The 27,741-nt window shown below is 38.6% G+C and overlaps 1 protein-coding gene and 1 pseudogene across 4 annotated transcripts in view; both read left to right on the forward strand.

Moving 5' to 3' along the window:
• Positions 1-27,741, forward strand: part of CDKL5 (cyclin dependent kinase like 5) — a 209,824-nt gene that overhangs the window by 91,408 nt on the left and 90,675 nt on the right. The window lies entirely within an intron of this gene.
• Positions 673-4,013, forward strand: LOC116556718 (annotated as a pseudogene).

The following is a 27,741-nucleotide window of genomic DNA, read 5'->3' on the forward strand; positions in this document are numbered from 1 at the left end:
TTTTCTTCAATTATTTCACCCCACTTATTTTTGAAGAAGAACTCAGTTTTCTAAGGCATTTTGAAATCTCTAGAGACTAAGCACGGCTTAAATTTGAAAAGCTAATGAGAATAAATATGGAACTCTTATGCTGCCAATAGTTTATATTCAATTAACCTTGAAGAATGTATTAATTATAAACTATAGATCTTGGTGACTTTAGCTTAATAAGATTACTTTCAGAATCTGTGCAATAGAGGACAATTTGTCTAAAATGTGTTATTTAAGCAACCGAGAAAGTACTGTGTGTACTTTAAAGCCTTATAATTTTATTACTGGCTAAAAATTTGCATTTTGGGAGGTTTCGGTACTTATCCTTGGATAACAGTTGTAACTAACTTCAGTCGTTTGAGACATAAATTTCATTAACCTTGCTTCTTTTTTAGGGTTCATTTTAAGGTTTATTTTTCTCACTGAGTATACTGTGAGAAACATCCATTAAGCCAGTAGACAAATTAGCAGTATGATATTTAAAGATTGCTTATTATTTGGCAGATAAATGTGGTTAGTATTTTCCTCTTTTACTTTTCTGATTTGTTTAAAATGAATATTTGTCTTTGAGAATTAAATATATTTTTAAAAGAATTAAAATGTTAAATATGAATGTAATTTTTTTCTCTATGAATATAATTTTAATATACTAAATAAAAATTGTTTTAAAATGATTTGCTGTACTGAAACAATTTGGATGAAAATATTTTTTGCTATGTAATAATCAATTAGCTGTGGCCCATTTTAAGTTAAGATCTATTTGTGTTGCATGCTCTAAATTAGAGACAGAAACCTTTTACTATGCTTTTGCTTAGAGATTTTTACTATTAAAAAATAAAGGCTGTAGAGTGGAAATGGATGAAGACTAGCATGTCTTCAGGAATGGCATTCTTATGAGTTATGTACCATGCCAGGTTCCACCATCCTTGGCAGATTAGTGAGTGGTATCAGTGTTGCTCCTCCCGAAATGTTTTTTAAAGAACTCTTCATGTATTATAACAATACCTAGAAGAAACTCACAAGAATGAACACAATGTATAGTCTTAACAAAATAGCTTCCATGTGCTAACAATTCAACTGAAGATAGATAGATGGTCTATGTTCAGTAAGTACATATTTATATTGGGACCCCTGTGACCTCTTATTCCCAGATAATGAGGGAGCAGCAGCTCCTTTTCTGTCCTGATCTTACTACTTCATGCTAACTGGGCTGGCAGCTACCCTTGGAAAATGCCACTTCATTCACCAAAGCATTCAGTACCACAGTGCCAGGATTGATAGTCTGTTTCTGTCTCTGGAGATTCTCAGGACCAGCTCTATCATTCTTGATGTCCTCTTTTACTTTTTGCCACCACCAAAACTCAGTGGCCATCCGTTAGCAGAGAATACCCATCCTTGTGCTGCTCTGTGCGTTCCTCAGTCTGATCCAGTTTCCTCCAACCCTTCCACTGGCCTCTAGAGCTCTTGAACAGCCATTCATAATTCTCCCATGGCCTCATTCTTGCCCCAGCATCCCAGTGTAATCTCACTTTCTGTCCCTGGTTCTCTGCTGCTGCCAAATGGATGCCTGAGTTAGCCTTGGCTCTGGCACCAGTCTCAGGCTATGCTATTTATTCCTTTGCCTATTACCTGGTAACCTCACTGCCTGCCTTTTTATTTCTTGAATACAGTGAGGTCTTCACTCTTAAAAATCTTTGCACAGGCTGCTTCCTTCACCTGCAGCAATTTTCTCACTCTTTTGGCATGGCTGACCCTATCCAGTCTGATCTGGGTGTCTTTGCGTTGTCCTTTGCTGGGAACTCCTATTTGTTTTCCTCTTGACACTTAATTAAATTTGAAGTTTACTTGCTCACTGGGCTTTTTTTCTGGATTCTAAGATAGATATTTTTCCTCACATCTCTGAAATTGGGATGTATCTTACACTGGATTTCTTGATTCCTTTCTGAGTGGTCGGAAAAATAATGGTTTATCTTACAATTGTCTTACATTTAATAAAATACTGCACTTTTAATTATCTGTTTCCCCAGTTGATTGTGAGATCCACAAGTATAAGAATTCTATTTTACTCACCAATGAACCAGTGCCTAGCACGGTACCTGGCACCTAGGAGGCACTAAATAAATAGTAGTTGAATGAATATCATTATCTATTTGGGAGATTTTGGCCTTAATTCTTCTGAAGATGAATTAGTCAATGTGTAAGTATGAATTGTTAATTCAGTTTCTGTTGTGTCATTGTTTTTGGAGATTGCTTTATTCTGGAATTGAAAGAGACCTTTACATTTGTCTATTTTGTTCACCCATCTATGTAACTTGCCCTATTATAGGTATATGTACATCCTTGTTTAGAAGTGCTTACTCACCTTGTATGAAAATGAATCCACATAAACTTCTACCTGGTGAAAGAAAAAAAGCAATTTTCTTCCATTAGGGAGGAGTGAGGAAGCTACCAAACAGCAGCAGACTTTTGAACTTGAGACAGTTTTTGACTGCTTGAACTTAACTTTTTTCATTTTACTTAGTCCTCCAGTGAGTTCAATCATTTGGCATGCCTACTTCACTTTTTTTAAGCGAACTAACAGCAAACAGGCAAGTGGGTGACTGGAGTGCCTCTGGTACCTCCTAGAGAAGGTTCTAGCTTTGTCCCAAGCTGGAGGGAAGGTGTGGCTGTCAGTCCTTTTCATTTCCTGAATCCTGCTCCTGGGGACTGCAATCGAGTCAGCCTGGGACGATGAGAGGTTTGCCTTTCATTGTAACACTCAACAGCCTGTTTGGGAAAATGTCTGCTATGACTAGTCTTTGCCAATGTCTCATGTCCACTCCTGGGTTCTGCAGACAATATTTTTGTCTCTGCCCCGACTCTTGTACCTGACACACATGTTCTACGTGATGCAAAGAGAAGTTGAACAGGCAAGTGGGAGAACTTGAAGTTGCCCAAACTGCTGATGTTAGTGTGGAGATGCACTTGCAGGGAATTGAAATAAAGAAGTTCAAGTGTGGCTTTGAGAAACACAGAAAGGTGAAAACCCCAGGGAGCTTGCTGCGAACGTGTACCATTGGTCTTGTCTTCAGGCCTCTGTTCCAGGTGGCCTTCCTGATGATCCTGTGGTCTGTCTATGGATTCAGCCTAAGTGTGGTTTACACTCACAAACCAGACCCTTACCTGCATTAAGTGGACTGCTTCCTCTCTCACCCCCGGAGAAAAGCACCTTCATCATCTTCATGCTGGTGGTGTCCTTGGTGTCTCTTGTCTTGAACATCATTGAGTTATTCTATGTCTCATTTAAGAGCATTTAAGGATCAGGAGAGTGATGATACCCCTGGCCTACAGAGCCCCACCAATGGCTCTGTATCAAATCTTCCTCTCTCCGCCATGTCCCCTACTGGGAACAGACTAGTTCCTGGAGAAAGAAACAACTCTTCTTGCTGCAGGCACAACAAACAAGGAAGTGAGCAAAACCCTTCTAATTACAGTATATAGCAAGATTGAATGGAGCAGGCAGGAAGTACCACCTCTAACTCCCAGTCTTTTGATTTCCCTGCTGATAAGCAGAATTCTTAAACGAAAACCTAGCTACTGGGCACTAGCCATGGTAGGCCAGCAGCCATCCTGCAGAGCTAGAAGTCATGCCAGCAGCAGCCTGATGACCTAGAGATCAAGATGCATACTTGTAATCATTATGATTCTGTTAAGAGAAGGAAGCACAGTAGAAAGCGCACCTTTGCCCCAGTGGAGGTGGTACTCCAAAACTTCAGTTGTGAGACTTAGCAGACACAAAGACATTAGACTACCAGGGTTCCTGTACAATGAAAAATACTAATTTGTGTAATATTTGATGGTAAACTATTGTCATTTTTAGCGTTACTGCATGCAGTGTAGACCTAGTTCATCATATTACATGTTCTAGAGAATGTTCTTTATTCAATACAGGGGGTGTGTGTGTGTGTGTGTGTGTGTGTGTGTGTGTGTGTATGTGTGTGTGAGAGAGAGAGATGGAGTCTCGCTCTGTCACCCAGGCTGGAGTGCAGTGGTGCGATTTCCACTCACTGCAACTTCTGCTTCCTGCGTTCAAGAAATTCTCCTGCCTCAGCCTCCTGAGTGGCTGGGATTACAGCCTCCTGAGTGGCTGAGTGGCTGGGATGCCACTACACCCAGCTAATTTTTGTATTTTCTAGTAGAGACGGGGCTTCACCGTGCTGACCAGGCTGGTCTCAAACTCCTGACCTCAGGTGATCTGCCTGCCTCAGCCTCCCAAACTGCTGGGACTACAGGCGTGAGCCACCGTGCCCGGCCTCAATAAAGTTTTAAGAAAACAACTTGTGTGTCTCCCTCCTGAGAGCTTCTGGCTGTACTGATCTTTCCTAGACTTTTGACCTCTTCATTGGCACATCTTCATTTAAGCAAAATAGGCCAGAATCAGAATTTTAGAAATGAAATTGCAGTGACTACCTTACAGAAAGTTTTAGTATTATCATCTTTAATTATATGTAGCAGGATCACACATATGCCCATTACTTCCAAATGTGCAAAAAATGTACCTTTTTTTTTTTCCCTTTAACTGATCTACTTTTTTTTTTTGAGACGGAGTTTCGCTCTTGTTACCCAGGCTGGAGTGCAATGGCGCGATCTCGGCTCACCGCAACCTCCGTCTCCTGGGTTCAGGCAATTCTTCTGCCTCAGCCTCCTGAGTAGCTGGGATTACAGGCATGCGCCACCATGCCCAGCTAACTTTTTGTATTTTTGGTAGAGACGGGGTTTCACCATGTTGACCAGGATGGTCTCGATCTCTTGACCTCGTGATCCACCCGCCTTGGCCTCCCAAAGTGCTGGGATTACAGGCTTGAGCCACCGCGCCCGGCCAACTGATCTACTTTTTATCAGAAGCTTCTTCCCAACCCAGAGCACTGGAGGGAAGGAGAAGACATGGACAACTTAAACATTAAACCTGCCCATCCAGCATTTTGCTGACAGTTTAAACAGTCTCATTTGGAAAACTCCGTCTCTTGGCTAAATTTCCTTCTCACAAATGCTTTGAGGAATAATCATAATTATTTATTAATGAGATGTGTGTGCCTATTGGGTACTACAGAACTCCTGAAACCTTTGAATCAGATTGGACGCTGCCACCTTCACTTCCTGTTTCACATTCACTTTCACATGTATCTTGCTTTTTTCCCTTAAACTTTTAATTTTGAGATAATTATGGTTTACATGTAGTTGTAAGAAATAGATTCCTTATATCCTTTGACTGGTTTCTCCCATTAGTAACATCTTGCATAATTGTAGTATGATATTGTAACTAGAAAATGGACATTGACATATTTCCATTGACCTTATTCAGATTTCACCAATTTTATCTGCACTTGTGTGTGTGTATGTTTAGTTATATGTAATTATATCATCTGTGTAGATTCGTATGTCTACCATAGTCAAGCTACAGAATGGTTTTATCACAGGGATCCCTTGTGCTGCCTTTTTATAGCCATAGCCACACCCTTGCCTTTCCCGCTTTCTAACCCTTGGCAGCCACTAATCTGTACTTCATCTCTATAATTTTGTCATTTCAAGAATGCTATTTTAATGGAATGATGCAACATTTAACCCTTTGAGACTGGCTTTATTCACTCAGCACAGCTCCCTTGAGATTCACCCAAGTTTTTGTGTGAACAAATAGTTTGCCCTTTTTTATTGCTGAATAGTATTCTATAGTATAGAGGTACCAGAGTTTGTTTACCTTTTGAAGGCTCTTTAGATTGTTTCTGGTTTTCATTTCCCTGGGTTAGGTGCCAAGAGTACAGTTGCTGGGTTGTATGGTATGTGAATGTAATGCTTTGTAAGAAACTGGTGTGTGCTTTTCCAGAGTGGCTGTACGATTTTATATTCCCATCAGCAATGTATAAGGAATCTAGTTTATTCACATGCTTACCAGCATTTTGTATTATCACTATTATTTTTATGTTAGCTATTCTAATAGGTGTGTAGGTGATCTCATTGTAGTTTAAATTTGTATTTCTATAGCGGCTAAAAATGTTGAATACCTTTCATGTGCTTGTTTGGCATCTGTGTATTTTCTTCAGTGAGGTACCTGTGCCATTTTTCCAATTTTGAATTGGATTGTTTTATTATTGTTGAGTTTAAGTTCTTTATATATTCTGGACTTAAATTCTTTGTCCTATATGTTTGAAAATATTTTCTCCCAGCTTATAGCTTGTTTTTTCATTCTCTTAACAGTGTCTTTCATGGGCCAAAAATTTTAATTTTGTTAAGGTCATTTATCAGTTTTTTTCCCTATGGATTGTGCTTTTGGTGTCAAATCTGAGAACTCTGCCTAGCCGTAGATCCTAGAGATTTTCTCCTATGGTTATTTCTAAAAGTTTTGTAAGCTTACATTTTACATTTAAGTGCATGGTCTATTTTGTCAATTTTTGTATAAGGTGTGAGATAAAAGCCGAAGTTCTTTTTTCTTCTCCCTTATGGATGTCTAGTTGTTCCAGCACCATTCATTGAAAAGTCTGTTCTTTTCCCTTCCATTGAGTTCCTTTTGGAGTGAAAAATCAGTTGGGCAGATTTGTGTACCTCTAATTCTTTATTTTCTGTCCCTCTTCTGATTTTTAGAAGAGACTGTATAAGATTGCTATTAATTTTCCTTAAGTGTTAGAATTCTCCAGCGAGCCCATTTGAGCTTGCGGATTTCATTTATTAGAATCTTGATAATTATAATTGCATATTCAATTTCTTTAATAATTACATGACTCAAAGTTGTTTATTTCATCTTGGTTAAGCTTTGATAGTTTGATTTTCAAGGAAATTGGTCCATTTCTTCTAAGCTGTCGAATTTAAGAGTGTAAAGTTTGTAGTGTTCCTTTATTTCTTTTTAATGATTGCAGGATCTGTAGAGATCTTCCTTGTTTTGTTCCTGATACTGACGATTTTTGTCTTCTTTCTTTTTATCTTTACCAGTATGGCTAGAAGTTTATCAATATTAATTGTTCTTTTTGTGGAATCAGCCTTTTGCTTCATCAATTTTTCTGTTCTCAATTTTGTTTATTTCTTGTTTTATCATGATTATTTTCTTCTTGCTTCGGGTTTCTTTTTCTAGTCTTGAGGAAAAATTTTATCATTTATAACCTTTCCTCTTTTTAAATAATGTATACATCAAATACTATAAATTTACCTCTCAATACTGCTTAAGCTGCATCCCACATATTTTGATATATGTTGTATTTTTATTTTTATTAAGTTCTATGAAATTAGAATTTCCTTTGAGACTACTTCTTTGACTGATGGGTTATCTAGAAAAGTTAGATTTCATTTCTGACTATTTAAAGATTTTCCTATTGTCTATCTCTTACTGATAATTAATCGGATTCTGTTGTGGTCAGAGAAAATATTCTATATTATTTCAGTTCTTTAAAATTTGTTAAGGTTTGTTTTGTGGCCCAGGATGTGATCTACTTAGTAGTTATTTTATGGGCTCTTGAAAGGTATGTATTCTGCCGCTATTGGGTATTTTATACATGACAGTGAGACCCTGTTGGTTTCATTTCCTTTTTTTTTTTTTTTTTTAAGTCTTCAGGAAGTTTTAGGGTTCCATCTTACTTAACACAGTTCTTGAGTGTATCAGTTTGTGTTGTAATCTTAGTTAGTGATCTAGATATTAAAATATACATTTGTATTTACCACAATCTATTATCAATGTTTTACCACTCAAGTGAAGTGTAGAAATCTTACTCTCCTTAGGCCCTTTTGCCCTTCCCATTTAAAAAATATACATGTCTTAAATATTTCTTCTACATTCATCAAGTACCATGTTAGGTGGTGGTGTAATTTATAATTTTTATCTCAACTATCAAATCTGATTTATGAAACTCATGAGCAAAAGGATAGTCTTATATTCCCCACCTTTTTTTTTTTTTTTTTTTTGAGACGGAGTTTCGCTCTTGTTACCCAGGCTGGAGTGCAATGGCGCGATCTCGGCTCACCGCAACCTCCGCCTCCTGGGTTCAGGCAATTCTCCTGCCTCAGCCTCCTGAGTAGCTGGGATTACAGGCACGCGCCACCATGCCCAGCTAATTTTTTGTATTTTTAGTAGAGACGGGGTTTCACCGTGTTGACCAGGATGGTCTCGATCTCTTGACCTCATGATCCACCTGCCTCGGCTTCCCAAAGTGCTGGGATTACAGGCGTGAGCCACCGCGCCCGGCCCTTTTTTTTTTTTTAAAGTCAGATTCTTGCTTTGTTGCCAGGCGCCAGGCTGGAGTGCAGTGGCATGATCTTGGCTCACTGCAACCTCTGCAGGGTTCAAACAATTCTCCTGCCTCCCGAGTAGCTGGGACTACAGGCATGCACCACCACACCCAGCTAATTTTTGTATTTTTAGTAGAGACAGGGTTTCACCATGTTGGCCAGGATGGTCTCGATCTCATGACCTCATGATCTGCCTGCCTCGGTCCCCCAAAGTGCTGGGATTACAGGCATGAGCCACCGTGCCTGGCCTATTCCCCACCTTTTATTTTTGTAGCCTGTTCTAATATTTTTTCTTAAATTCCAAGCTTCTTTGGTTGTCATTTACTTTCTTTGTTGTTGTTTGAGACAGGGTCTCATTTTGTCACCCAGGCTGGAGGGTCACCCAGTAGTGTAGTCCCGGCTTACTGCAGCCTCAACCACCCAGACTTGAGCGATCCTCCTACCTCAGCCTCCTGAGTAGCTGGGACCACAGGTGTACACCACGACACCTGACTAATTTTTATATTTTTGGTATAGATGGGGTTTTGCCATGTTGCCTAGGCTGGTCTCAAACTCCTGGTCTCAAGCAGTCCCACCCACATTGGCCTCCCAGAGTGCTGGGATTACAGGTGTGAACCACCACGCCCAGCTGGTTATCTTTTACTTCCTATTAAAGAACTCCCTTTAACTGTTCTTTAAGGGTAAGTTTGCAAGCTACTTCTCTTTGTTTTCCATCATCTGAGAATGTCTTTATTTCGCTTTCATTCCTGAATGTTATTTTTGCTTGATACAGAATTTCTGATTGACAGTTCTTTTTGTTGTTGTTGTTGTTGTTGTTGAGACTGAGTCTCGCTCTATTGGCAGGCTTGAGTGCAGTGGCGCTATCTTGGCTCACTGCAACCTTTGCCTCCTGGGTTCAAGCGATTCTCCTAACTCAGCCTCCCAAGTAGCTGAGACTATAGGCTTACACCACCACACCCAGCTAATTTTTGTATTTTTAGTAGAGATGGGGTTTTACCATGTAGAGATGGGGTTTTACCACGCCCAGCCAACAGTTCTTTTCTTTTAGTGCTTGAAAATTGTTGTGCTGCTTCCTTTTAGCCTCTGTGGTTTCTGATGAGAATACACTGTCATTTAAATTGTTTTTCTCCTATAGGTAAGGTGCTGTATTTTGTTTGTTTGTTTGTTTTTAGTTTTCAGAAGTTTCACTATGATGTGTCTTGGCTGGAATTACATTGGGTTCATGTTGTTTGGAGTTTGCTCAGCTCCTTGAATCTGTAGGTTATGTCTTTTGCTAAATTTGGAACTCTTCCATTGTGATTTCTTTGAATGTATTTTCAGCTCTACTCTGTTTGTCCCATCCTCTGAACCTCCAGTGACATAAATCTTAGGTCTTTTGTTATAGTTCCACATGTCCCCGAGGCTCTGTTCATTTTTTTCCCCATCTATTTCTTTTCTGTCTCTAAATTCACAGATTTTTCCTCTGTCTTCTCTATTCTGTTGTTTAGTCCATTCACTGAGTTTTAAATTTCAGTTATTTGCTGTATTTTTGAATTCATAGTTTTTCTTTGTTGTTCGTTTTTTTTTTTTTTTTGAGACAGGGTCTCACTCTGTCACTCAGGCTGGAGTGCAGTGGCACAATCATGGCTCACTGCAACCTTGACCTCCCTAGGCTCAGGTGATCCTCCCACCTCAACCTCCCAAGTAGTTGGGACCACAGACATGCCCAGCTAATTTTGTTTATTTCATAGAGACAGGTTTCACCATGTTGCCCAGGCTGGTCTCCATTTACGGACTCAAGCAGTCCTCCTGTCTCAGCCTCCCAAAGTACTGGGATTACAGGCGTGAACCACCACGTCTGGCCTAAAGTTTTTGTTTGTTTGTTTGTTTTTATATCTTCTATTAATTTGTTGTGAGTTCCTATATTTTGTTATTTGGTTCAAGGATGTTTGTAATTACTCTAAAGTATTTGTATGATGGCAGCTTGGAAATTTGTGTGTGATAATTCTGACATATCTAAAATTTTTGTTGGCACCCGTTAGTCTTTTTTGCATGTTGAGATTTCCCTGCTTTTTAGTATGATGAATAATTTTCTGTTAAAACCTGGACATTTTGGATGTTATGTCATTAGACTCTGGATCTTATTTAATCTTCTGTTTTACCTGGCCTTCTCTGACACCCCCGCTGGAAAGGAAGGGGATGGAAGTTGAGTTTTCTAATTCTACCTCCATTGACACCCACTGAGAGGGGCTCTTTGCTACTGCTTTGTTGGATGGGAATTCCAGTTCCCCTTTAGGCCTTTGCTGACCTATCTGGCTGGGAGGGCCAGGAGTAGTAGTATCTTGTTACTGCTTCCCATGTTGGCCTCCACTGACACCAGCCTGGCAGGGGGTTAGACATGTTCTCTACGCAGCATTTGCTGGCATGGATAGGTCCCGGTTTTCACTGTTTCATGGCTGGAGTAGTTACTGTCTAAAGTCTTTTGTTCTGCTAGGCTGTTCTTTTCCTTGTCCTTTTGCTGGAGAAGAGAAGGCTTTTGTTGGGGCTCTTTTTTGTCTGCCCAAGTGCTCTTCTGGGTTCTTTCTTGAAGTAGTTCATTAGAGTTGCTTTAAAATCCCTGTCAGATAATTCCAGCATCTGCTTCATCTCAGTGTTAATGTCTCTTGATTGTCTTCATTCATTCAGGTTGTGATTTTCATAGTTCCTAATATGATGATTGATTTTTTTTTTTTTTTATTGTATCCTGGTCATTTTGGATATTCCAAGACTCTGGATCCCATTTAATGTGTGTTTTAGCAGGTAGCCACCCAGTTGGGTGTAGGATGAGGCCACATGTGTATGTTCAACTTTCCTCTTGGTTCTACTGATACCACCTCTGCAAAAGCTCCACTTTTACTCACGTTGCAGATGGGTGAGGTGGATGTTCAGCTCCTCACTTGGCCCCGCCAACACCTTGCCACTGAAATTGGACCTCAGATTTGCACTGCCTTATTGCCTCTGCTACATCTTACAGATGCTGCCCTGGCCGGGGAGTCAGAGGTGCTGCTGCCTGATGGGCAATGAAAGATTAGCTCCTTGGTCAGCCTCACTGATCTCATTAGGCAGGAAATTGTAATGGGTGCCGCCTGCTTTCTCGGGATGTATATGTGTACAAGAGCGTCTTTCCTCTTGGTCCTACTGAAACCTTGGTGGTGCTGCAGTTTTTCCATTGCTGTAATTTTTCCATTTTCTTTTTGGCAGTACCCTCCCTGTTGCCTGGAATAGGGAGGATATAGCCAAAAAAGATTTTTGATTGTTAGCCTGCCCTTTTCCTGGTTTTTTGGCTGAAAGAACAGGCTTTTCTTGGTGCTTTTTTTTTGTATTTGTCTATCAGTGGTTCTGGGTTGAAGGCTTTTGTAGCACCTTATTGGGCATATATGGTAGACAGTAAGGAAACCCAGAACCCCCTGCCATGTTGCTCCTCAAGTGCCAAAGTCCCCATGCAGTGTGCCATCTTCATTCCATCTTGGCTTCCTATGCATGTTTGTGTGTCACGGTCAAGGATTTTTAGTCTTAAGGAAGAGGACCAGGAAAGAATGGGGCTACTCCATCTTGACCAGAATGAGAAGTCTCTATGTGTGTGCATGTGTTTAATATATGATAAAAATTCCAAAATCAGTTAACACAATTTTTCTAATAGTAACATTATGTTTTAATATTTAAAGAATAAACATAATAATTATTTATTCTTCAAATATACTATGTATCGGGCACAGTGATTGGCCCTTGGTTCTGCAGATAGGACTGAGACATAATCCTTACTTTCAAATAGCTCATAGTTTTGTAGAGTTCAAAGACCTGTAGAATCAGTTTTAATTTGCCTTATTATACTCAGATGGAAATCACCACAATTCTTTATTTTAGAAAAAAAAATGAAATCTAGTTTCATACTACCTGGCTGATAGTATTGTGGGAGCTTCCTCCCCTCTCATTGGTTGATACAAGCCTCCTTTGGTTTATGAAATACTAGGCAAATGGGGAAGGGGTCTAGTGATTAGTGCCTTGTTGTTACTCTGGTTACAATTAAACCCTTTGCCAGGAGCTGCCATCCAGTGGGTAGTGCTTCCCTGGCCGCAACTCTGTGGTGCTTAGTGATCGAACAAGTGGAATCTCCGCAAGTACCATCACTGTCAGAAGTCCTGAACACCCCTCTCTGCCTTATGCAGAACGTGTGGTCCCATGATCCTCCTACTCCTGGAGGATCCTTAGCTCTGTTGGATGGGAAGTTCAGCTCTACTGCCTTTGTGAGTCTGGGCTTTATAATAATAAGGACTGTGTTTTCCCCATGGGAAGGAGAAACTAGACCTCAGGGATACAACCCCATGATCTCTGAGTTCCTTTGGAAATTTGGTTTTGATAATTTGGGAATGCCCAAAAGTAGAATATTTTTGAACTTTCTCCTTGATGGTGGTAGGTGATAATGGTGGTAATGTTTTTTTAACTAGTGTATTCTAAGCATTTTACTTGTATCTTCTCATTTAATCCTAATAGCAACCTTAGGAATAAGTTATATTATCATATCCAATTTTCTCTGGAGGAAATGGTAGCACAGAGAAGTTAAGGAACTTACCTAAGGCCACTCAGGTAGTAGCTGGTGGAGCCAGGATTCAAATGCAGGCAGTCTAGCTCTGAGCTAAAGTTCTTATTCTTCTTTCAGCAATTTGACAAACTTTGAGTTTCACTTTGCTTTTCTATTATTTGCTTGAAATCAAAATTGATGTATCTAAAATAACTGTTTTGGGCTTCTAAAAAGTGTCACACAATTAAATGTTACTAAAATATATTTCTAATTAGAAACAGTTTTTGTTTTCTTTATTATTAAACCACATAGACTTGACAACAGGAGTATAAATAACCAATAACAGGTTACATTTACAGCTGTTTGGAGTATAGTCCTTTAATCAGGTTTTTTGGCTTGTTTCTGTAAGTAGGAAACAATGATTTTGTTAGAAATCTCTGCTTTTGGCCAGGTGTAATGGCTCACACCTGTAATCCCAGCACTGTGGGAGGCCAAGGCAGGAGGATTGCTTGAGCCCATGAGTTAGAGACCAGCCTGGTCAACATAGAGAGACCCTATTTCTACAAAAAGTACAAAAATTAGCCTTGTTTGGTGACACACAGATAGTAGCCCATAGTCCCAGCCACTCAGAGGATGAGGTGGGAGGATCACCTGAGCCCAGGGACATCGAGGCTGCAGTGAGCCGTGATCAAGCCACTGCACCCCCGCCTGGGTGACAGAGTATAACTCTGCCCCCCCCAAAAATTAATAATAATAATATAGAAAAATAAAAGGAAATTTCTGCTTTTTTGTTTGGTTGCTTAGGCCTCAATAAAAAAATTTAACCAGATTATTTCTGACATCTGTATTATTACATGTCACATTTTGTTCTACATTTGTGATCATTTCTATTGGTTTTACATGTCTTCGTGTTTAAATACAGGTAGTAGAATAACTAGAAAGATGTGACCCACTAATCATTATATAAATATTATCCATGTCAGCACATTTAAATTCTGTAGGGACTTAATTGCAAAGCAGTTATAGCTGTGTTTCTCTGTTGAGAAAACGATTCATACTGCCCCTTACCTTGCTTTTTCAGTGAAAATGTTTAAATTTTTTCATTCATTTGAAATGTAAACTCAATGTTTCATTTGCATACATATTCTGTATACTTGGTACTATAATCTTACAGTTTGTTCTATTCATTGTAAACACAGAGTGTGAATATAAATTTTCTCCATGTTTTGTTAGGAATAATGTATTTCTCCATTAATTTGCATGTTTTCATACAATTGGCTTTTAAATTTCCACAAACACTTAGCCACACTATGATTTATCTGAGGCAGTTTTGTTTTCAAATTCGTATTGATTTATCTTCCATGCCATTTGAATACATTTCATTGATATAATAAGATTCTTTGTTGTAGCTGAAGAGAAACCACAGGAGTGAACTTTAAAACTTCAGATTAGTTCATTAAATAGACATTTGGTAATGCACCCACTCTTGTGAGTCCTGTTGGCTGTTTGGGATAAAGGGTAAGAAAGGCATGGTCATTGATTGCAGAGTGACCACACTCTAGAAGGGAAAGGCTTATGGTGGCACAGAGATTGCGGTGTGCTCTCTGCCCTGGAGGTCAGAGCATGACAGTATGAAAACACAGGTTATCCATTTGAAAACTCGGGTGGTTGGTCTTTTAAACAAGATCATATTTGTTTTACTTTCTGCCATGTTTAAGTTACATTATTATTATTATTTCCTCCTCCTTTCTTCTTTCTCCTCCTCCTCCTTTTTTTTTTTTTTTTTTTTTTTTTTTTGGAGATAGAGTTTCCTTCATGTCACCCAGGCTAGAGTGCAATGGCGGGATCTCGGCTCACTGCAACCTCTGCCTCCCAGGTTCAAATTATTCTCCTGCCTCAGCCTCCTGAGTAGCTGGGATTACAGGTGCCCACCACCATGCCTGGCTAATTTTTGTGTTTTTAGTAGAGACGGGGTTTCACCCTGTTGGCCAGGCTGGTCTTGAACTCCTGACCTTAGGTGATCCACCCACCTCCGCCTCCCAAGGTGCTGAGATTACAGGTGTGAGCCATCGCGCCTGGACAAGTTACATATCTTCTTTCTTTGCCCAGTGTGTCCCATGTCTCATTTCTTATTGGTCTCTGTAAGTTTTATCAGAGCAGCTGAACTGCCTAATCCATTCACTGTAACCTTTTTGGGAGGGCTTTTCTGCTAGATCTCAGGGGCACAGAGTTAAGTGGGGAACCTACCCTCATGGATCTTAATCACCATCTGGCTGGGAAGTGAGGCTGCATGGCAAAGCATAGATTCCAGTGCAGTTGTGGTGAGTGGTTTGCTGGAGGTGTGAATAGGGTCTTGGGATCACGAAAAGAGGAGTACGCAAAACAAGCTGGGGGATCCTGCAGTGCTTCCTGAAGGAAGGTTTTGAAGGAGTAAAAGGAGTGAACTAGAAGTTCACTGGCTTCTTGTCATTTTAGTAAAGCTAAAACATTGCCTCCTTAGATACTGCACTGGTACTCTATTGAATTGTCAGTCTTGTTACCATAATCTTCTTGTTCTGTTATTTGTTTCTTTATTATATGTCTCTTCCCTCCAGAATGTAACTTCTGTGTATCCCCAGTGCCTATTACATAATAGGAGCTTGAAAAATGTTTGTTGATTGAATAAATGAAGAATGAATGCTTGAGGCAAAGTGTGAGCAGATAAAAGCAAGCTTGTATGAAGGCTTAGCTGAGAAACTACAAATGATTAGGTATGACTTGAGCAAGGGAGCTTTTCCTTACAAATTTTGAGGTAAAGCATGGAATTAGAATGTTATCCTGAAAGCCTCCAGGCTGTACGATATGTAATGCAGCATTCTTTTCCTGAATTCCTGTGATTAACAGCTGTGAATATTTTAAATTTTTATTATGTGCAAAACTGATGATCTCACTGAGGACTTTAGAGAATATTATTTGAAGAGGATTTTAACTAGAGTGCTTCAGTGATATTCTTGACATCAAGTATCCAGACACAACCGTTTTATTCAGGTTTACAGTGTTCTTTGGCTAATTCTCTTGAAACATTGAATTGCTTGAGACTTACATGCCACAGTTGTTTCAAGACAACAGACAAAACTTTTGGGAGTTTTGTCTCTTCCTCCTTTTGCTTTCGTGCTCAAGGTGGCATACTTTGGTCATCAGGCTTCCTTATGTGATGGTGGTAAACAGTTCCTCTTCCAGGCCTGTGTGATAGATAATACAGTTTAATTGAGTAGACATTTTATTACATACCTATCATATGTAAGATAAAATGCAAGATACCTAGATGTAAGACAAACTAGTCATAGCTCTTTGAAAAGTAGCATGGGCTGCTGATTTATATCTGATAGCCTTCTCTTTCTGTGCTAAGAGAAAGTAAATCTGGCATTTTCTAGTTTTCTCCACAATGCATAATAAGATATGAGGAGTTATTACAAGTTTAACTAGATATTTTGAAAATCAGATTTTAGGAAAAGAAAACAAAAATTGTTACTACCTATGTTGAGTGTATTTTTCACTTTTCTCTGTAGATATGGTTATGGCAAAATGCTGTGACTTGGAACCTTTTTCAGATTTCAGTTGTCCTGTTCTGCTTCCTTGCCTGCTTTCTGAGCACATCTGTCAGAAAGTGCGGTCCCAGGGTCCCTGGAGATAACCCAGCGCAGGCTTGAATAGGGAGTTTCTATATTTCTGTTCCATACCTCACAGTCTTTCTTTCACATCTTAGCAGTGTCGTAGCAATTGTGCACCTAAGCAGCTTGTGCCTCGGTTATACAAAACCAAATTGTTGTTTGTTTATTTGTTTGTTTTTGGAACCTCAGGTTTTGTTAAGCTTGTGCCTGTCCTAAAACAGCCATATCTCTCTTGAATTGGAAAAAATTAAACCTTGGAGTGTTGGGTTTATTTGCAATTTTAGTATTCTTGTTTTCTTATTTTATAAGAAAATATAAAATTAGGATATTGTATATGCCAGAATTCAAGACTTATGGATTTTATATACATGGATGCACAATTCATCAGTGTGTTGATGAATTTAAAAAAAAAAAAAACAGAATCAAGCATTTTTTTAATTGAGCGCTAATTTATTACCATTTTTGCTCTACTGTCTAACGTCAGCAGAAGGTATGAGTATATAGTCATGGGTCTGGCTTTTGTTCGGGCTCTAAGAAAGCAGTGAGCAACTTGCTCTGTAGTAGCTATGCTATTATTAGCTACCTGTACATTATTTATACACGAATAATTGCAAAAATTCAGCATACTGACTTCGATGGTCTCTACATAACTTACAGGAACAATTGGTCATAAGAAAGGCACAGTTGGTCCCCCCTTAATAAAGGAATCTCTAGCAAGCTCTATCACTCGTTCAACAGAGTAATAGATTTATCTCTTCATTTGGACCATGCATTTTTATGCTGATCATCAGTCCATAATTTTAAACTTTTGTTTTTTATTCTGTCAATATTCTTGAATCTTTATGCATTTAGCAAGGATAATACTTTTGGAATACTTGATGATTTATCTTTGGTCAGTAAATTGTTTTTTCTCTTCTGATCTTTTCTTCTATCATGGCCCCAAGAAAGAGAGGAGGATACATGCCACTTTATAGGGGAAATTTCTTGAGTATTAAAGGAGAAATGAAGGACAGCCCATTCCGGTATCAAAGGAATGTGGGAAGAACAGGCAGAGTTAGAGCAAGCAGGTGGTCAGGCATATATGTCTTGTCATTCCCCGCCCCATCACCTTAGGGAACTGAAATTCTAGGTTTAAGGGGTGGGTAGGTTGAGGGTAAGCCAAAAGTGAAGGAAGTTTATGCGCCATCCCCCTCTTGTAACTCAGGGAAGAAACTGTCTTGCAAGGCTCCTTTAACATAATGTAAGCAGCCACAGCATAAGAAAATGTAGCATGCTGTGGTTAGGTGAAGAGTACTGCCAGGCCTCCTTTAGCTAGTGAGTGGCTTCTAAGGAATCCCAAAGTTACTTCACACTCCAGGTAGCTGGGTTGAGAGCCAGTGAACCTGTCAGTGGGAAAGACGTGTTGGAGACAAGCTGATACACTGTAACTGACAGCCAGGTCTTGGGTGTAAATGAGATTAAGGAGTCTAGATTTCTTCGGTACCAATTAGAGACAGACCAACTGGGTTAGACTCCTGGGCTCTGGGCCAAGAGAGCACACCTGAGTCTACAGCCTCCGTGAACTCCAACAGCAGCATCAGGCCAGTGTCTGCGATCCAGGCCTATAAGGAACCTTGTTTTGGAGACCTGAGAACCTCTACCTTACTACAGTAAAGTTCTATAACCCCACCCACATCCATATACACAGCTGCCATCTTGGTGGAAACAGGGAGAAAATCTGAAAAACTGAGCATTTATCTGAACGAGACTATAAACCAGAAGGGACTGTGCTATCCTATAATGCAAATTAAAGTCAAGTGTGGGGGCTTGAAAGGCAAGGTTAAAACAGTTACAGAAAATTTAAAAACTACATTTTCTTGGCATGGGTTAAATTTAGTGTGCTATAAATTGCTGTTCCTGCCACAGCAAGATAGTCTTTGAGGATATATTTCCTGCATTTAAATTTAAATTTTATATTCTTCGTTCACAATTGAACATAGCTTTTAAGTTCAATGATTATCTGAGGTTTAGATTGTCTGCATTTGGCATGCCTAATTAATGCCATCTTGGTCTCAATTAGTTGATCACTAGAAGTAGAATTTTCATTTTCTCATCTTCTCATTATTATAAAATAAGGACAAAATAAAATAGTAACAGTTGCACAATAACTGCAGTATAGACACGATGGTTAATACTAAACTGAAAGGCTGTCTGACAGGCATTACTGCCATGTAGTCTTTAAAATTCTCATTCATTTGCAGACGATTTGGTGTGAATTTGCTATAGACAAGGTGGTTAGAGGGTATCTATATAATGTTTGAGGTGTGGGTTTTACATAAAAATGAGATGCATCTCAAATTTTATATGATCTATAAGTATGGAGCTAGATTGTTACAAAAGTTCACCTTTCTCTCTTTCCATTGAAAATAGTTGGTATTTTCTGCCAGAGGGATTAAGGAAAACTGTTCTCAGAATGTCTCATTTTTCACTTTGATAAATATATTTTACTTTTTGAACATTTTATTAATCTATAATATGAACATAGGGTAGTAAATTTATGTTAGTCCTGGGAGTATGAGGTAAATTATTTTTAAATGATTCATCTTAAATTACCTTCTTACGTACAATAAGATGTACCCATTTTTAGTGTATAGTTCTATATAAACTAGCCCTCTTAGTTCGTTTCTTTGGCATTATCAACCAGCGTCCTTTCAGGCTGATACTGACTATAACAGTTATAATGGAGCATATTAGAAGTACTTACAAAGGATTTCTGGATGTGTGGGTTTGTTTGCATTTATCAATTAAGTGGTCCAAGATTTTTAATGTGGTTTTGTTCTCATATTTGTGGCACTCAAATGTCAGCCATCTAAGTGGCCCCAAGTCTCACAGCCTTACTAGATACCTTGACTTCTTCTTCTTCTTCTTCTTATTATTATTATTTGAGATAGAGTCTCGCTCTGTTGCTCAGGCTGGAGCACATTTGCACAGTCTCAGCTCACTGCAGCCTCAACCTCCCTGGCCCAAAGGATTCTCCCACCTCAGCCTCCCAGCTAGTATGCACCACTACACCCAGCTAATCTTTTGGGGTGGGGGGTGTGTGTGTGGGGTGTGTGTGTGTGTGTGTGTGTGTGTGTGTAGAAAGGGTTTCACCAGGTTGCCCAGGCTAGTCTCAAACTCCTGGGCTCAATTGATTTGCCCGCCTCAGCCTCCCAAAGTGCTGGGATTATAGGCGTGAGCCACCACACCCTTCCAAAACTTTCAAAAGTATAAAAAAACATATCTAATATGTCTCCTGGGGAATATACTGTCCTTAAAAAAACTGAAATGTGTATGTTTGTATTCTGTGTTTTTGATTGGTTTGTTTTTCCTTATATACCAAGCAATGTCTTTTTCTTTTTAAAATTATGGTAGGAAAAAGTGTTTCTGTGTTAGGCTGTGGTAGAATAAGTAACTGATATCCAAAGAGAAGAATGAGCCAGGCCAGCAGGATATACGTTTTAAATTGGCGACACAATACAGTAAGACATTTACACTAGCTCTTCTTTCTTGCTGAGCACATTTTGGGCCAGTAATACATTTATTTCTCAACTATAAGCTTGCAGTCTAGTGGTAGGGTCAGACTTTGATCAAGTGATTATATAAATCTGTAAAGGTAGAACTTTAATGCAAGTTATAAAGAAGAGGTGCTTGCTGAGAGAACAGCACAGGGTCTTCAGATCTCATCAAGGAGCCATGGGAAGGCTCCTCTGAGGAAGTGAAGATTGACTGAGCCAGGATCAGGGGGATGAGAGAGGGTTGAGTGGGGCAAGGGAGGGCAAAGCTTGGAAGAACAAAGGGAATAGACCCTAAGGCAGCAGAGAATGTGGCAAGGAGAGATATGACTCAGCAAGCAAGGGAGACGTAGGGAGAGGAGGTGGCAGAGCTACCTGCCATGTGGAGCAGCTGTGACAGAATCATCAGATCATTGGAGTTTGGGAGAATTTTAAGGGGAATTGTAGGGCTTGAAATCAGACTTCCTTTCCCAAAGGAAGATCCTAGTTGCTGAGGGGACAAACGTATCAGAAGGGTCATGGCAATATTCAAGGTAAGAGTACCAAAGCATTCACCAGAGGTAAGAGCATTTAGGTACAGGACAGTGGACCCATTTGAAAACAATGTAGGAGGCAAAACCCCATAGCACTTGGTGAATGACTGGATGGATTTGGTGGTGCAGACAAGGGAGATGTCAACAGTGATCCCAAATTTCTTGCTAGTGTTCACTGAGATATATGGGACAGGAGACAGGCCCAGGTTTTGTAGGAGAAGATGCGGGAATGGTTAGGCATCCTGTTTGAATATTTTACACTCATACATGCTCATTTTATATCTCAACAAAAGATTCATGGAGAGCAGATCCAGCCCAGAGATGGTAGAGATTTTATGTCTTATTGGAAATAATTTATCACTGACTTGGCTTGAAGGTAGTCTTTTTTTTTTTTTTTTTTTTTTTGAGACAGTCTCACTGTCTTCCCAGGCTGGAGTGCAGTGGCGTGATCTTGGCTCACTGCAACCTCTGCCTTCTAGGTTCAAGTGATTCTCATGTCTCAGCCTCCTGAGTAGCTGGGACTATAGGCATGTGCTACCATGCCAGCTAATTTTTTGTGTGTTTTTAGTAGAGATGGGATTTCACCATGTTGGTGTTGGCCAGGCTGTTCTTGAACTCCTGACATCAAGTTATCCGCCCAGAAGGCAGTCATTTTCTATCTCTTTCTTTGTGAGATCCCACTTCTCACAACTTCCTCTTTGGCCACCTGCTGTCTCATGTTCTTGATAAAGTATTAGTAGTTTCATAAGACTATCCTCTTTTTAGAGACTGTACATGAAATAAATACATTGTTTTTCTTGTAATGCTTTTTAAATTGTAAGAGTTTTCTTAAAATACTCTTAGCATACCACTTAATTCTAATTATGAGCAGGTTAGAGTTCACATCAATGTTTCCTGTAACAGTAGCTCCATCATGTGAACCTTAGTAGGCAGTTTTGTCAGCTATTGATGTAGACTTAGTGGACCTCTGCTAAATTCTTTTTGGCCAAATGAAAAACATTCCTGAAATTTTTCGGAAAAAAAAGAAATATGTTTTCAGTATATCTTTTGGTATATGTCACTGTATAATTTTTAATTTTTTTAGACGGAGTCTCTCTCTGTTGCCCAGGCTGGAATGTAGTGACATCACCTTGGCTCACTGCAACCTCCACCTACTGGGTTCAAGTGATTCTCCTGCCTCAGCCTCCCGAGTAGCTGGGATTACAGGCCCACGCCACCATCCTGGGCTGATTTTTGTACTTTAGTAGAGATGAGGTTTCGCCATGTTGGCCAGGCTGGTCTCGAGCTCCTGACCTCAGGTGATCAGTCCACTTCGGCTTCCCAAAGTGCTGGGGTTACAGGTGTGAGCCACTGCACCTAGCCATTTCACTGTGTGATATTTTAATGGACCTGTATTACAAAAGTTATTATAAAAGTAATCATTGTTTTATAAAAATGAGTGTAAACATTTTAGTGCCATGATAAATAGTTTTAATAATTTTTGGAGAATGGATCTTTTAATCTTCTCTTTTTCAGTTAAAATTTTCTTTCATAGCATGTTAATCTTTTCAGTAAAGCTTTACCTGATCTCCTCAACAAGTGATCATTCTCACATTTTTAAGGGGGAATGTTTATAGGGAAGTACCGCAAAAACGGTTAAAATGAATAAACTCGAGCAGAGTTTCTTACCCTCAGCACTGTTGGCATTTGGAGCTGGGACTGTTATTGGGACTGTCCTGTGCACCGTAGGATGTTTAGCAGCACTGTTGGTTTCTACTCACTAGATCCCAGTAGCCCCCCCACCCCAAGCCTATGTGACAACCAAAAGTGTCCCCAGATGTCTTGGGGGAAACACAGTCACCCCCCAAGGGAGAACCATTGAACTAGATTTTGTTTTTAATCTCAGATACACATTGTATTTTTTTAAGTGGTTGAGAAAAGATACATACAATAACATATGCTAGTTGCATGATTTTTAGTGTACAAAACAATACAATTTATGGACAAATTCATTTGTAGTGATAAAAATGTGTGTGGGAATGATACATATCAACTTCAGGATAGAAATTACATCTGGGTAGAGGGAATGGGAATGAATGAAGTTTTATTTTCGACATTTTACTTTTCAAAAGGCAAGAAGAGATCAGAAGCAAATAAGCCAAAATATTATCAACGGTTAAATCTGAAGGGGATATACGTTTTTTTCTGTATATTTGCATGATCTTTTTTGAACTCCTGTGGCATATCATATAACATTTGTTATACTTTTTAGCTTTTGTCATGCATTTTTAACTTACTGTCATGCATTATTACATACCAGGTTGTAAACATCTATGTGTATAAGACAGCTCCATTTACTCACTCATGTCAAACACAGGATACAAAAGAAAACCTTACTTACATAAAGCAAAAGGTCCAATAAACATTTGTTAGTTGACTGAAACGATTTGTGTGTGTGTGTGTGATTTGGTCTGAAGTACTAAAATTTAGCGGTAAATCTAACTTTTAGTATTGACAAACTATGGTAGTTTTCCAATAATAAATAATACAAGTCAGGATGTCTAAGGAATTTCCTGGATAAATCTAGCTTTTATCACTGAATATCATGGATGGTATTTTATATTTCTATAGTACTTGGCAAATGCATATTAGCTGTGTTATAATTTACCTGGTATAGAATGTATCCTGTGCTTGAATTTACTCCCATTTTATAATTTTACTTATAATGTAAAAATAACTTAAATGCTTTGGGACTGAGTTATTTTAGAAGGTTTCTGTACATTAAAGGTCAAAACAAAGATAAAGATGGAGGTAATGAAATATTTGCCTGTACTTTTAACTGTATAAATATAACATATTATTAGAAAACTGTTTCTAAATGTTCATTGGTCTTAACACCCCTCAGTAATGTGTGTGTGTGTGTGTGTGTGTGTGTGTGTGTGTGTGTGTGTGTTTCAGAATCTTTTTCTACGACAAAATTTACATACATGGCCTGGAAAGGTAGTATAGCATGATCATGGTTGAGAAATGGCATTCAGAATCAGTCATCCTGGGTTTAAAATCTCAGCTCTGCTACATCTTAGCTGTGTGGTCATGGGACAAATTATGGAACTTCATTAAAACTCAGTATCCTCATCTGTAAAATGAGTGTAAGATCTGCCTCAGAATGATGATTTGAGAATTAAGTGAGATAATCCATGGGAAGCACTTAGCATGGGGCCTACTACAAGAGTACTTAAAAATAACTTAAAATGAAGCTTACTTTTTCAGGAACCATACTGGTCCATAAAGAAGTAGTGTCCCAGCCTGACCAACATGGCCAAACTTCGTCTCTACTAAAAATACAAAAATTAGCCTGGTGTGGTGGCCCGTGCCTGTAATCCCAGCTACTTAGGAGGCTGAGGCAGGAGAATCACTTGAACCCGGGAGGCAGAGGTTGCAGTGAGCCAAGATTGTGCCACTGCACTCCAGCCTCGGCAACAGAGCAAGACTCCATCTCAAAAAAAAAAAAAAAAAGCAGTAGTTTCACCTGATCTTAGCCAACAGGTCGAGAAGCAATAAAGTGTAGTTTCTGTGTTTGTAGGATTTTACTTCTACTCAAAGAGCAGACAGGATATTTGCTAATAAAATGTGAACAGAAATATTTAAAATACTTTACTTATCAAGTTATATTCCCTGCTATTTGGATGATGAAATAAAGACTTTCTCCCAAGAAAGAGCTTCCTCAGAGAGTAATTAGAAAATGAATTGTAGACTAGAGATGGCCCTCCATATTAGCAGGTGCCACATCCATGAATCCAACCGAGGATCGAAAATACTCAGAAGAACTTAAAAAAAAAAAATTAAAAATACAATAAAAAATACAAATGAAAATAACACAGTATTACAACTATTTATTTGCATGGCATTTATATTTTATTAGATAGTATAAGTAATCAAAAGATAATTTAAAGTGTATAGGAGAATGTGCATAGGTTATATGCAAATACTATGCCATTTTATGTCAGGGGTGATCATCCATGGATTTTGGTACCCTTGGGGATCCTGGAACCAGTGGCCCCCTCTATATGCCTCTAGATACTGAGGAATAACTGTTATAACCTTTGAAATGGCTTAATCCATGAATAGTAGAATAAAAGAATATTTTATTCTGTTCTGTTTCATACCTGTTAGATATTTTAACTTAACAAAACATTTGAAAAATAATGACTCTTGCTACTTCCTTAAACAGTATATGATCAGTTTAAAGAATTCACTATTACAAAGGATAATTAAGTTATATAACTGCCTTTTAAAATAATTTAGTAAATTTTATGGGGGCTAATACCAATTAGTTGCTTTGCCAGAACCTTAAGGGACAATTAATACTGGGAATAAAACAATGACCCAAAGCCTTAGACGATCAGCAATGAAAATGAGTTTATGGTTATAAGTCTCTCTGTCCAGTATGATTCTTTAGTGATTGAGGCTTGATTTTTATGGGGTAGAGATCTTGAGAATATTGGAAGAACTATAGCTCTCCAGATATTTGTATTTGTTAGTACTCATACATTTATTTTTTATTCTGTTTCTGATTTTTTTTTTTCAGCTGAGGAAATTTATTCTGGAAAATGTGAAATGCCTTGATTTAGTTTGTTTACTTATGGAGACAGTAGTACAATTCAGGAACCTTTATCTAAAATTACCTAGTCTTTTCTGTTTGTGTTCCAAAGTACATAATACAATTCCAATTTTAAGGTAGATTTCAGGGTGAGGCGTGGAATTATCATTAATAGATTACTGATATATTTGATCACATTCTTAGTTTATTGCTTAAGATGTCAGCTTTTAAATACCTCATATTTTAAGTAAAGACACTGAAACAAGTAGCAAACTCGCCTGTCTTGATAACTACAGCTGGTGACATTCTGTTGCAGACGTTGTGGGGGCAATGGTATGGTTTTGTGAATAAATTAAATTCAAAACAAGCTTTTCAGAGTTATTTTTTGTATGTTTCTCTTCTTTGTCTACACCTTTGTTATATATAGCATCTCAGGGTGGTGGTAGAATAAGTAATAAAGCTTGGTGTGTTACTTCCTACCTTTCCATTAAATACCCATGAAGATATTAAATACCCATGAAGTTCTGCAAATTAAGAAACTAAGCATTGAAGCTTGCTAGCAAAGTCCAGGGAGAATTAATTTTATTAGCGGGACTGGGTTAAAAGCATAGTCTTGAACATCATGCTGTTTATCCTACTTTGTGAACCCAAATCAGGCCAGATATCCAAAGGGAGTAGGAAATGACTTGGACCCACGCTCACAGGAACTGAAAAATAAGCAACCATCTCATTGAGGTTAACTATAATCTGACACCTCTGGAGCTGGAGTTCTCAGCCCCCTACTAACCTGCATTAGCATCTGCATTTCCAGATCTTTGCAGAGACTAAAATGTCCTAAATATAGTAAGGCAAGAAGCAAAGAAGGATTGGAAGAGGAATGTGCTATCCTAGGATTCTGAGTCCCTGTGGCAAAGTGTGGCGAAGGAAGAGGGATGGGAATAGGCTGTGCTTGGAAATGTGGTCTCCAGGATGCCATGAGGTAAACAGCTAATGGCATATGCTCTTCCGGCTTATTGAGAGAACCCTGCCCAGTCAGTTTAGCCTCAGACCAACCACCTCCAATGAGAAGGATGTGTACTAGCAAGCTAGGTCCCAAAATCGGGCTTGGGTGCATCAGTTCATATTTGAAGGTCAAGTTGCAGCCAAATGCCAGTCCTGGCAGATCTCTTTCCCTCTTAGTAAGGATGAGTTTTAAAGGGTGGAACAGAGAAAACACTGAAAAGACACAGGAAGATAAAACATTGCTGTGAAGATTTAGAAGCAACACATGGTTCTGAAAATGACTTTTTCTAACGAGCAAATAGAGTTAAGACATGTGCTTAGTCTTCCAAAAGAAAGCCAGAAAGATATGACCTCTACAGAGAGTGAATAAGCTAAAGCGAGGCAAAAAATGCCGAAGTTGGCTGAGCTGAGGACAAATGAAAGAAGCCTAAAACAGATAAAATTGTGTAGCGCTTTTGAACTCATTAATGTTCATTTACTAATATTTATTGAACACGTTCTATGTGCCTGCTATTCTGGGCGCTAATGATAAAATCGTGAACATTGCATACCAAGTACAAAAATTTAGTAGAAAACATGCTAAGCAATTATGAAAGGTCCAACCTAAAAGTTGTAAGGTTTGTGGCAGAAAATAATAGAAAAATAGGGGTAGAAACAGCATTTAAGGTTGCTGTAAGAAGACTTTTCTAATTTCATCAATTTCCAGGTATTATTGATTAAAAAAATACACATATATGTACTCTCCTCTATAGATATATTCCGAATAATTTAAAATTTTTATTTCAAGGAAAAGGAAAAGTCCTAACAGTATTTAGGCAGAAAAAAGAAGTGATCTATATTGGAGCAAAATTCAAATAGGCCTCATACTTCTTTTCTATTACAAATGCCAGAGACTGTCAGGTCATTGTTCCTCATTTGTTGCCTTATGTGATAGTATTATAATTTTTTTATGTTAGAAAATGGCAGCCCTTCTTTTTAGACCCTTAATTTTCTTCTTGGAAAAATATCTGAGTATATGGATTTTGTTACAAGAAGATACTTTATTCCTTCCAGCATTAAAGTTGCTTTAATAAGCATACAGACTCTGGTGTCTGTGACATGAATGGCATTTTCCAGGGCTTTATGATACACTGAAGCTTCTAGTGACTCTGAAGAATAAAAGATTGCCTTCCCAAGAATTCTGTGCCTATCAAGTTGCCACGTATATGTGAAGATGTTCAAAAATGCAAAGACTTGGAAAACAGAACACTTTGTCAGAAAACCGTTCAAAGATGCACTCTGGCTAAGTAAAACACGAATGCAAATCAGTCACTCAAATATGTATAAACTATACAAGTAAAGGACTGGTGTTAAACAGTGAAGCGAATTGAATATGTAAAAAAAAATAAAATATTATAGCTCATGTATCTATAATTACAAATTAAATTCAACAGTCAAAGCCTGCTCTCAAAAATAAATATATTTAATAAAATGGTATAAGAAGAATCAGTGTCTATAAACTTAGATTAATTTAAACAGTTCAAGGTCACAATACTTTAAAAACTGGTTCTGGCATAAGAACAGATCAATAGCCTATACTTGACTAGGCTAGAGTCCACTAGGAAGTTCTGAAAGCACATCTAGTATCTAT

The sequence above is a fragment of the Sapajus apella genome, unplaced genomic scaffold (assembly GCF_009761245.1).
Source record: "Sapajus apella isolate SASKATOON/1434 unplaced genomic scaffold, GSC_monkey_1.0 scaffold17, whole genome shotgun sequence".
NCBI classification, from domain to species: Eukaryota; Metazoa; Chordata; class Mammalia; order Primates; family Cebidae; genus Sapajus; species Sapajus apella.